The 13,255-nt window shown below is 39.7% G+C and overlaps 1 protein-coding gene across 3 annotated transcripts in view; it reads right to left on the bottom strand.

Annotated features, from left to right (window-relative positions):
- Nucleotides 1-13,255, bottom strand: part of ARHGAP6 (Rho GTPase activating protein 6) — a 322,686-nt gene that overhangs the window by 136,002 nt on the left and 173,429 nt on the right. The gene's annotated exons all lie outside the window — the stretch shown is intronic.

Here is a 13,255-nt window from a genome sequence, read left to right as displayed (position 1 = left end):
TTGTCTCTCAGCTCATTCCCCACTTCCCATTTGCCCTTACGTACCACATGCTGCCATTTTCTCCACATACCAAGTCTCATCTTCCCTTTAAATCCTAAACATCAGGAAATCAGCCCCCTAGCCTCTTGCTTGTGTAGGATGCCCCTGACTCTACCTCTTTTGAAACATCTCCCCTGGCATCTTGCCAAGTGCGGCAGACTGCATGCCCTAGCTTTCACATCAGGCCAGGTGAGAGGAGACTGTGGGCCTGAGGGGAATGGGTCATCAACAGTTCCTCTCAAAGATGGTTAAGCAACACACATTTCTAGCACTAAACCCAATCCACATAGCTTCCCTCTGTGTGCATTCACCAGGCCCAGGGAGATAATAAGGCTGAGACAGAACAACTTCTGGTTTGGGAGGCTGTCTGGAGGAGGATTAAACAGCGAGGACAGAGCTTACTCTTGGTGCTGGGCTTCTGCCAACACAAAGGAATGGGATGAAAGGACCTGACCTCTGAAACTTGCCTGAGGATTAAATGAGCTTCTTAACATTGTGTACGAATGTAACTGTTTTGATTGTGGTTTACTGTCCTACTACACTCTAATAAAAGTTTTTCTCTCAGCATAAACCAATTACATCAACAGCCCTACGTATCTTGGGAGCGCATGCACACTTCCTGCATGAGTTTCTCCTCAGTGTGACACTGAGCTGTCACACAGCCTCCTCTTCTTACCGACGGAAAATAATCCTCCTGGCCCACGGGCAGGTCAGGCACGTGCTGCTCACCCCAGGCAGATTCTTGCTGGACACCGCCAGGTCAATATACACAGAAACATTTCTTATTACACATAAAAACTCAGTACAGCAAGGATCCTTCAGATAAGTTGTTCTAAGATCTGATCTCAAAAACTCATTTTCTTTCCTGACACGACTGTTCTCAGTGATATCTTCTCAAAGTCCCATGTACAGTGGACAAAGGGTGGGCTCCAACAACTTTACTATAGAAAACATGGATGTGTGAGATGGTAAAAGTTGCTTTGCAGCTTCTAAGAATATTGTGAGCAATGGAGAATCAGAAGCAGATACTGTAATACTGCCTGACAGAAAATACATCACAGATAGTGATAGTCTCTGTCGTCATTTAAGATAATCTCTGTACCCAGGGTCACAAATACGTCAAAAACAGAAAACATTCTTCCTTTTCAGAACAACCCTGCAGTTTGTTACCCTAACAAAAATGTATATTGCCATAGTACACTCACAATGGGCTCCTATTGTGCTGGGTCAAGCCTCAAAAATTTATCATCGAGAAATTACTCCTCCAATCCTTATTATAGGCAAGCAATATGCAAGTAGAGCGACACGTATTTGGGCATTTACCACACACATAAAGAACACTGCTACCCCTCAAAATGCCCCATGCCTTAATTCTCAACATTACCAGGGAAGAAGCAATTCTTAAAGCAGCATCTGAATTAAAAATAAAATAAAAAATGTAGCAACTTCTGCCATCTAGATGATTTAATTGCCATATCTTAGAATAGCCTTTCTTTCACATACTAATACATGGAGTCCGGTCCTGTTAGTTATAAATACATCCAACGTAAGAATAATCACATACATTGCCAGAGTAAAGAGGCTTTTGTGCCTGTGGCAAATCAGCCTTGGTCACCTTGACTGAGACACTGAGGGAACAGCTGGGAAAAGACAGTTATAAAGTCTTCTGTAGGGAGACAATTGTGGAGTTGATAGGTCACCATTAATATCAATTTCATTCTTCTGGTGAAAAGGTGGGCTCTAGAACACAGCCACTGGCTCTAGGCAGCAGTCCCACAAGGGACAGACCACAGATCCTCCTCATTCCAAATTCAAAAAGGGCGGTGGTACTGCAACAAATCAGCCTCAGTGAACTTCTGCATATACAGGGGGATACTTGCATTTAGTAGTGAACATTTCATTCTATAACAAACTACTAATGCCTCCCCAAACATTAACAATGTGACAAGGCTAGCTGCTGATAGTTGACTAGAAACTCATTCTTTCCCAAATGGAAAGATCATCATTAAGTCCTAGCTCTTAAGATTAAATAAGAGATCAGGTTAACGTGTAGGGAGAACCACACAAGCAGAGTTCTCCATCCTATGAGTGAAGACAGCTTCCTGAAAGGTATCCTGCACATTCGGTGAGCACTAAGCGACAGAAACAAATGCAGACAAACGCTAAGTAAATATTTAAGCTACTGAGGCTACTGCCTTAGCTATGAAGAACATCTCTGTGCTCTTCCAAGGATCTTGCAAGGAGCCAGAGATGTCAAGAGCTGTCCTGAACTCCAGAAGAGCTAAGGGGCCAGAGGACTGTAAAAGAGGAAGAGAGTGAGGTATCCAAGGGCCTAATATTTTAACAGTAACAAGAAATGTGAAGCCTGCTCATCAGAAACAACCCTCCCTCACACACTGGACAGCAACAGGGAAAACCTTGCAATAGGAACAGAAACTTTAAAAGGGGAACAAGAATGAAATTATTCTCCTCCAAAACGTCCTTATCTCATTTCATATATCTATATATTTATGACCAGGCTTCACACACAGGTACTTAGCTCAGTCCAGTTCTCATACAGACTCCTCTGTAGAGGACTAATGAGTGCTAGGAGTTCAGTCCAACAACTTTGTGAACGTTACATAAGCCTAATACTGCTCAGCCTAAGGAGAAACTGCCACTGTTGGGAAACAGAGTCCCCTAAATCATTAATCATTTCTACATCAGCATATACAGCACTGGCACATCCCTTTCTCTTGTGCATTTCCAAAGGCATACATTCACAGCCCAGAACAGGGCTACAAAGAGATGATAAAGCACCTCAGCCTATAAAACAGAGAGGAGCTGGCTAATAGACTGGTTCTGAGGAACATCCAAGACGAGAGGGGAAAAAAAGAAAAAAAAAGGACTCTTTCCCCTTTTCTGCTGAAAGGCTCAACACTCTGCTCCTTCTTCCCTTTCACTGAGTGGCAGTGGTTGGTCCAGTTGGTTTTATCTCAGCTACTTCAGGTACACATAACTCATCACAGTAGTCTGTGGTTAGGAGACACTACCAGTTTTACTTGTGAACTTACTACCAATATAAACACTTTCTAAATCTCATTTTGGTCCAAAAAGCATGTGGAGTTCAATCTGCTAGTTTCCAGAAGTTATTAAACATTTATAATTCCAAGTGCATAAACTCAGGAATTTCTTTTTTCAATTCCTTATCCAGTTGCTACTGTGTTAGACCGCCTATTGATGAATAGCAAGAGGCAAGTTTAACTCTTCACTATTTTGGTGAACATTTGAAGCAAAACAAGAAATTGTTTGGGTCTTTGCATTGATCAAACTCAGGACAACATGCATTTTTCAGGACTACAGTACCATTATAAGCCTAAAAATGACTAAATCTTTTAAATGCTGTTTAAGTGCTGCTATGAGATAAAAGTATCTGCTGGAAGCAAGTAAGGGGAAAAAAATACACAGGATTTGTGTATTTATTTAATCACTTTGGCTCCAAATAGTGTAGTAATATTAACTGTTTTTATAATTGATAAAAGGTTGTACAACTGGAAAAATAACTGAATTGTTCTTGACATCTTTCACTTCAAGCTTGAGTTTCAGGGCTTCAGTACTTTTAAGCATCCACCTATTAAAGCAATTAATTATTTAATGTATTAGCATTATATGGATAATAGAAGTTTTGCTTACTGAGAAGAAGAAAAGCATTGACTGGAATAACAGGAGTATAATTTTGATAGTCTTTTGCATTTAGGAAGGTAGAACTACATCTTTGCAGCCAATTGAAAGAAATATTTAATGCTGTTTTAAAAGCATCGTGATGAAAAGTTGCAAAGAAGATGTTGGAAACAACCTTTGATTTCCTTGCTTTTGTTTCAGAACATTAATCCAGTTTGATAAAGATTTCACAAGATGTCTTTTACGTCTGCATGCAGGATTCCTTGGCCTTGAAACATGCATAAAGTTTTTCAGCTTCCTTTATTTCATAAACATGAAATACATTGTGTTGAGCTGAAATCTAGCACAACTAAAAAAGGGAGCCAGGAGTAGATAGAGCTACGGAGTCTGCTCCTGAATCTTACTCATTTTTGGTGTTTTACAAACCAGATTTTATAATTATTTTTTTCCATTTCCTTAATATGAGTGAAAGATCCACACTTTAAAGAGAAAACACTTGCACCTATAAACCCTTACACTGAATTTTGATAATGAGACCCATTCTCTCTGTGTCAAAACAGTTTGGATACCAGCTCACTTCTTGGCATCAGGTAAAGCGCGAATCCAGCCAGGATAAAAACAGCTCAGTTCAGGACAAGGCTTATTCTTATCCACATCACATGCACAAACTCAGTCCACAGTACCAACTTCAACCCTGGGACCATGCTTTCTAGCAGATCACTGCAGTTATGTCAAGAAATCAACATGAGGCCTACAAGCCAGCCACAGATGCCAAATGGTACATAAGTTAATGGGTTATGCAGATTGCCTATAGTCCTTAGGACCTTTGTACAAAGGTCCTTCCCCCTCTACTCAGCCTGGTTGAGACACATCTGTAGTGATGGGGCCAGTTATGGCCTCCCTTATACAAGAGAGACCAGCAAAGGGCCATGAAGATGATTAATGGACAAGCATCTCATACAACAACAGGCTGAGAGACTGGGAGAAGAGAAGGCTCAGTGGTTCTTATCAACATGCAGAAATACCGTGTGCAGGGAAGTACAGACAGAGCCAAACTCTTCTCACTGGTGTCCAGTGACAAGACCAAAGGCAATGGGCACAGACTGAAACACCTGAAATTCTTTTTTTTTTTTTTTTTTTTTTTTAAACTGAGGGTTATCAAACACTGGAACAGGTTGCCCAAAAGGACTATGGAGTTTCCACCACTGAAGATATCCAAAACCCAACCAGACACAGCACTGAGCAACCTGCTGCAGCTTACCCTGCTCTGAGCAGGAGACTGGACTATGCAATCTCCAGAGGTGCCTTAAAAAAAACAAAACACATACAACAAAAAAACAATACCACATAAATAAATAAAAGAAAAAAGATCTCCCAATGTTTTTCTGGTACAAGTCATATTAGACAGTACGTTTAAAACTGGCAGGAACACACATAGAGAAATGTGATTATTAAGCTGACAGTGCCATTCATTGAAGCTTATCAGTAGACTTGAGCAAGTTATTACTTTCATTCTCCACCCTTTCCAGAGGAAGGAAAAACTATTTTAAAACCATAAAACTTCTGCTGTCAGATAAACAGCAACTTTTATCTACAGTAGCTTACCATCCTGCTGAGAAAAATGTAAGTGGCAAAATATCATTTAGAAAACAAATTAGTGTATCATGCTATTTTCCCCAAATGATTTTAGAGGGTATTAACATGCTAATTAGAACATTGTTGAAATAAAAAGTACCTATCAAGATAAAAAAGTATACCCAATAGAATATTCAAAGTTATTATGAAAACAAATTTCTTTATAATGCAAACTGATAGCACACACTTTTTCTTCATGCAACTTAAAGTGTGCTGGCTGCACACTCATACTTCATCTAAATGTGGCCAATGAAAATCACTGCCAAAAGCAAGAGAACTCCTTTAGGGTACCAAAAAAAAGAAAAAAGAATGTAATAAAAACATTTGCCTGAGTAACTCATTACCAAACTATTCAAGAAATTAATAAGCTAATTTCAATTTAAAATAAATCCATCAAATTTAGGTTTTATTTTACTATTTTATGCCAATGTTGGGGCTGACTCAAAATAATTTCAATTCAAATCTGAATGTAAAGTTGCCTGAAACTGTGGCTAGGGAAGGAATCCAAGGAAACAGTTCTGGTCTTTTACTGCAAATCAAAGAAAACAATTCTCAAAATAAAAACTGACATTTTCTGAAGTCACAAAACAATAAAGATAAGCAAGACCGTTGCTTTCTATGAGTAGCTTATGCTAATCTCACTGCCTCAAAATTCCTCCAGAGTACACTGGTAATTTTCCTTTGGAGTTGAGGGGCAACTCCATTTGAAACCCACAAATATTGGCATCTATCTGACCCCAAAACTCAACTGGGAACAGCACTGCCCTAATCAAGTCTCTGGCCTTGCCCTCTTACCAGGATACGTTTGATGAAAGTTTTGTTACAACTCAAGGTCTCCTGACTATGTTCTCCTGCAGAAAGGGTTTTAAATTTGCTGAAATGGTGAACTGTGTACTCAACTGCATGTTGTACGCTACTTTCATTCCTGCCAGAACAGCATCACCTGTTGAGTTAAAGGAGGCTTATTCATTGTCAAAGAGAAGACAACATGAAAAGATGGTATGAATCTATGTCTTCAGCCAGCCTCATGTCCCTTACTAACAGAGGTAAAGAGGCTGAACTCAAGTTTGGAAAGCATTTATCCAAAGCTGAATTTAGTTGCATCCTGTACTGTCTGCACACTTGTGCCACATTAATAATTGTTACTAATAAAACACTGTGAAATCCTATAAAATAGCTAAGGTTGTTCTACCCTCCATGTCATGATGATTACACATGAAGTCAGTGCACAGTTAGACAGCATTCAAAGTCTAGTAATAAAGCCATTTCCAGAGGTCAAATGAGACAGACACCTGAGAATGCTTAAGTGGTGCTGGAGCATCTGACAGCCCAGCAGTGTCTGGAGAGAGGGGGAAAAAAATCCAAAGACTTCTTCAGCTGATACCAGTGAGAGAAGAAACAACTCCCATTTGTGTTAAAGGGATTAGGATCGGTGCTTTGCAGACAGACATACACTCTGAGCCACACAGAAACCAAATATGTTTTTAAGAGTTCCACATGTAACAGGAACAATGCCAAAAATTTTATCAGGATAGAATTTACTGCATTACATTCAGTCATAGCCAGATCACAACTCACAGCCTGATACCTCTGCTGCAAAGCAGCCTCAGCTAAGCCAAGGCCATTCCAGAGGAGTTTCACAGATGAGAAGATGCATTAAGAGATTTTAATGTTTTGCTAATTTAAATGATACGGCAGTAAACCCACAATAAAGCCTAAATTAATAAAGTTTAGAATAGGAAAAAAAGAAAACAAGACTGTTGTATCAGCTCACAAAGCCACACAACTCTTGTCCATCAACCCAACACACATTTTATACCAGAACCATCCGTGGATCAGGACTGGTGTTGGCCCCAGTGCCAGCCAGCCAAGCACAGTGCCTGCTGGAAGGGAAGTGAGGCATGATTTGGAAGCCAATTATTGAGTGTTTTTAAAACCCTCTTCAGATCCTTCTCTAACAGCCTGGCTCGCCTATGGCTGTACAATAGGATTACACAAGATACTCCCCAACATTCTGAACCAATTTTAAGGCAAAGAAGCTGTGAAATTCATCAAACCTCTGGCTTATTTCCATGGAGCATTGCACTTCTGCTGCCATTTCTGGTTTCTTTTTCATTCCAGTGCTTCACCTATCATTTAATTCACTTATTTAATGATTTATATAGCACCTATATCCTTAGCTATTAGCTATGCTTCTCATATATAGCCTTAAAAGGACTTGTTTAGGTTCGCAGGGTGAGGGGGTTCCTTCTGAATGCACTATGTCAAGGTTGTTAGAAGCCAGCAGTTCCTGATCTCCCAATCCATTTTTAAGTGGCAAATTATGAAAACAGTCCACATGCTCTTTCTCACTAAATTCAGTTTTATGATATTCCTTGCAGCAAGTGAGAGAATCTGCATTTTGGTGAGAAACATTATGTGAAGTATTCTATAATTTTCACTTTAAAAGGATGCAAGAATCACTAGCTCCTTACAAACTTGACATATTCAGCACGCACACACAAAAATTTAAACAAGTCCTTTTAAGGCTGCATAGCTTCTGTCTTTAAAAAAAAAAAACAACTCTCAGATATTTGCTGGACTGGGTTGCTAGCACTTCCCAGGGCTCTTCTCTGCTCCTGTACAAGAATCAAACTACACTCTCGACTCATACACATGGGGACAAAATCCCATCCCACTCCTCACCAGAGGGGAAGGGATGACTGGGGGGGGACATTTCTTCCACTCTGCAGAGACTTTTAAATTTAAAAAAAAAGTGCCTTATAAATGGTGTGTGGGGAAAAAAAGTGGGGAAAATAGAACTGGACTAGTGATTGCACTAAAATTACAAGCTATTTTTTGTCCCAGTGACACTAAAGCTCATTCATTTTATTTAATGCACTTAACTACCAAACTTTGTTTGCTTAAGTTCCACATTTCCTGCCCTCATAACATTGATATACTTTAAAGCCCAGAAGACCAATTGCTACATAGGATTTTACATCTCAAAGTGATCTGCACACATTGTAAATACATTCCACTCAATAGAAAAGTATAGAGATGAAAATATATATTTTTTTCTCCAGTTTTTATGTCCTCCAGCACATTTTGTCTCCATGGATACACAAGGCTCTATTTTTCATTTACTCAGAGAGAAATAGGAGCCTTTGAACAGATAGATATACACAATGCTAATAGTCCTTACATGCAGAAACCACAGTGCAAATCTTTTAAATCTAAAATTATTCTGTGAAAACCAATGCTTTTTGCGGACCCCACCAGTTTTGGCTGGAATAGATGTTTTTTATTCCAGACAACATTTGTGAGGAGAGAACACGAGAAGGACTCATGCAGAACAGGACGGGGAGCACAGTCTGACGGAGAGGTTATCCAGAAACTACCCTGCTTCCAGAGCAGAAGCCTCCTAACTTCTAACCTGAGTTTATTTATGCCTAGCTTATGATTCATTCGTTGCCATTGCTGTGCTTTGGCTGGAAAAAAAAGCGTTCTTTCTTTTTCTTTCTTTTCTGTTTATTCCCTTGATGTATTCACTAACAATAATCACACCCTCCTCATCTTTCCTTTCGCTAGGCTAAGCGAAGTTACTCCCTTCCAGTCCTCAAGATCATAGTACCTCTATTTCCGTAAATGTTTTCTTACAGTTCCTCCAGACATGAATTTATCTTTCTGAACATGGGGCTTTAGAAATGTACTCAGATGCCCCATGACACTGTAGCAGTGCCCTAAGCAATGGTATAAACATTTCCCTTCCTTTACTGAAAATCTGACACCTGATATATCCTCCAAGGTCTGTGTTGAGAAAAGAACAAAATACGCACACTTCTCAGAAATGCAACAACCATTAAAGACAACAATCAAAATATTCTGGTACTACATGGCTATGGTAAAATTGTGCTTCATTTTTCTCTCATCTTCCATTCTTCATTATTCATTGTCTTTAATGACGACTTTCTTTTTCAAAAGCCTTTCACACAACTGATGTCAGAATAATCTATAGGTGCCTGAGACACACTTTTGCTTCTTCTCAATGCTCAGAATTATATTTGGTATTCTTCAGTCATATGTGAACAGCTCTGTAATGACTGATCTATCAAACAGCATTGAGATTAGATTTTAGATTGTGTGTCAGACCCTTACTGTATTTTGAGATGATGTATAATGACACAACCAACCAGTATTTGCAGAGAGAAATAATATATTTTACAAGAATAATCAATATACTTAAGGGAAAGAATTCATACACAGGACTTCTGACTTTGTGGTATTCTATAGTCATGTAGGGATGGATATAGTTCTCAAGATCCAGGAAGATCACACACAAGTTTTATTATAAATCAGAGATTCTATTTTTCCAGGCACCCACTTATACAAGTGATCTTGGTTTTAGTACAGCACTTCCAACATAACTACTCGTATTGAGAGTGGAGGTAGAAAACATGTCTAGTTTTGAGGTCATATCCAGATTGTTTTTAAGGTATACTACACCTTACTACATCTTCAAGGCACTGTGGCTTCATCTCAGTCTTTGTTTGCTTACTTTATTTTATTTTTAAATATGAGGAGCCTCTTTTATTTGTATCAGTTTCCTCTGTAAAGAACTCAGCCTGACTTTTGATAACTGTTACAGAAGCCTTTCACCTTCAAGCCAGAACTTGTTTTGCAGCATCTCTACTTACCCTTTATTCTCAAAGGGTTAATCCTACATTTACATCTCCAATAAGACATTTTCTGTATGGTTCAGACAGTTTGGGGACTTTGCTTTATTTATTTATTAAAGTCTCCCTCATGTTTCACTCCCTTATCTCTTTAGCTTAGTTAATTTAATTAATTATTCCCTTAACTTCTGCTAAGTGTTTTGTTCACTCTTCTATTTGAAATGAATTAAATGGTGAGCATTTGTTCCAGGACTGTTTTCACAGACAGCTCTTCTACAAGGTCACTCCTATGTACAAAAGCTAAGCCTGAAACAGAGTAATCTTTTCATTCAGTAACTATTAGGAGAAAAAATATGTAGACTATTACATCCGGAAATATCTACCATTATTAATAGTATCTTCTCCAAGAAATAAAAGTTTCCCATCCACACGTATCTCCCAGTAGTATTTCCTTCCCTAGTAACATAAAGGCTTTTAGACCAAGTCTGAACTTGGCATTAGGACTTCAGAGCAGACGCCTAACACCATCCCACTGGATGGTTGGAAGGGACGCAACAAGGATCATCAAATTAATTGGCACCACACAGGACTACCTAAAAATTAAACCTGTCCTGGAATTATGTAGAACATTAGAGAGTACCTGAGTCTTTGCTCCACACGATAACTATAAGGCCTTCCAGGCCCCTAGGAAGTGGGATAATCTCACCACCTCTATGCCACTTGGGTACCTCATGAACAGGTTGGGAAGCACAGTGAAAATTGTTGTTTTATGTCATGCAGAACTCATTCAGAATCCATTTTTAGAGTACTCCCTAATGACAGAAAACTTGAGAACTTCAGCAACTTCACCAAGGTTTTTAAAGACTTCTTCAGTTTGTGGCTAATTATCTGACAATTTTGTCAGGGAGATCCAATCAATCTAACAGATGATTCTTATCTGCTGAAGACAGATACATACAGATGGACAAAGTCTGAAGTCTAAATCTTGATTTGGCATTTCAGAAACACCTCTTACCTTTGTAGTGTAACAAATGCAGCTGTAAGGAATCTCAGTACAGTTATATTTATTAACACTTTGCATGAGTCACTATTTCAAAATGCCTTATGCTCTACTTAAAACCATATTGCCATTCATTTCCTTTGAACATTTTGCTAAGTGCTCCTAAAACTTTAAAGCCTTGGGGAAAAAGATGTAGGAGAGAGCCGGAACACTTACACTTTCAACAATGAGGCATACAAAGATCTGTTCCTCTTCTTCCCCATTCAGATTCATGAAATGCAAAAACCACCAACAAACCAACCTTTTACTTAACGTAACACCATCCTTAAAATTTTACAAGTATAAATTCCATTTCCCACAGAAAATGCAACATATCCCTGGTGAGTGCACACAGCACTAAGGGCAATGGCATAGCACAAAGATAATGATTTAAAGTCTCAACTGCAGCCATGTAGGAGAGCAATAAAGCCAATACAAATGGATAATGTATGCAATTTTTGAATTAACTCAGTTTGCAACAGATTTTCTTTAAATAGCATGTACTGTTCTTTGCCTCTTTAATCCTAATTTTTTTTCCTTTTATCAAGTTTGGCAAAACAGAAAGCATAGCACCAGCGAAGCACATGAATTAGGGAGAGGAAGAGGACTGAAGTTTGCTTTATTTCCTATATACGAGCTGCTCGCGCCAGGAGTTTCGCAGCCTCTGGCCCCTGCCAGTGGGACTGGTGCAGGGGCAGGGAGGTGCCACGGAGCAGGAGGGTGCTCAAGCTGCAGCCCACTCCAGACACAACAGCAACAGGATCTCCTCTGCTGAACCCATCATTCTCACGCATCAACACTTTGCCCTTTTCCTTTCTTTTTTCCTGCTAGGCTCAGGCTCCATTTATAGCTGGGTCAGGGAGAGAGTGGGACCGAGGACAACTCCTCGGTGACTTCAGGCCACGATAGGTGCTCCTGCCACCCTGCTCTCCCAGGCAGTCACTTGTTTCCACTACACATGAAGCCCACACCTAAATAAAGCCACAAGAAGGAGGCAGAGGCACAGGATAAAGATGTCCATCACAGCAAAGAGCAAGCTTCATGTCTTCAGCCAAAACAAATTGATGGGGGAAAATTTGGGTTAAATATCAGGGCAGCAAAAGCGCAGCTTAAGCTAAAAGATCATGTTGCCCCAAGAATATATTCGAGCTGATAGAAAAGATGACTATCAGTCATGGAGTTCTGGAAGAGCCATCCAGCTGAAGGAGTAAATTGAAGACAAGCTACTTCTGAGGCAGAGCTCAACATGTTTATGTAAGGGATTATGCACTGCTCTTTGCATCAGTAAGGGGCAGGAATCCATGGCCCAGGAGTCCCCTTCCCCCCAGTCTCACATTCCTAGATATTGGTCAAATGGAATTTTGCTAAACTTTCCTAATATTTTCCTTCCAAAGAAATCACTTTCAGGCTTTGAGTAAGTACGAAGAATTTCAGCCTCAAAGACCCATGCTCTTTATATAAGACACTACTACATCAAAACAGAATGAATAGGCTTCTTTGAAACCTTTGGGAAAAGGATCAGGCCCCTAATTTGCCAAACATGAGTAATAATTGCACTCGCTTGTTTCCAGAGCCCTTTTACTGTTTGCTATTGCCATCCTTTCTGAGGACGAACCAGATTCTCAGGGGAGCAATAATTAATAGACTCAGTCAAGAGATCATTTCCTCTGGTCCCTCTGCAGTGCTAAACAGCCTAAGTCTCCAGGAAATAGAGTAAAGTGCAAGCAGTAAAAAGAATGCAAGTCTGCTGCAACAGGAGGGAGATATGTACTGAAGCAACGGGTGACGTGAATATTAAAAGAAACTCAAGAAAAAGCTACTCTCCTCCCTACTCCTGTACAGTTTTCCTCAATGCTCAAGTTATTAAGATTGGAAGTACATGTTTCAGTGGTCATTTTAGAAGTAACTTACATACATTTATGAGGGTGTAAGTCGAAGAGAGCTGTTCATGAGCCAGAAACCACCAAATACTACCAATACATATAAAAACATGGGGACTAAGAAGTGGCCTGTAGGATCATGGCTGGCTCTCCCCATCACAACATCAAGTGGCAGGCACAGTTTTGGTCTTGTAGCAGGGAAGATGCACAAAAGCATTAGAAGAAGGGACTAGAAAACAGGCTGTCAAAATAATTACATGACCTGAAACCTTCTGGATAAATCATTTTCATGCATCAGATCCAGCCTACATGCTGTAAAAGGGGCATCCTTCTTCTGCAAGCATAGC

This window comes from Cygnus olor, chromosome 1, assembly GCF_009769625.2.
Source record: "Cygnus olor isolate bCygOlo1 chromosome 1, bCygOlo1.pri.v2, whole genome shotgun sequence".
Classification (NCBI taxonomy): Eukaryota; Metazoa; Chordata; class Aves; order Anseriformes; family Anatidae; genus Cygnus; species Cygnus olor.
This window is presented reverse-complemented; position numbering and strand designations above follow the sequence as displayed.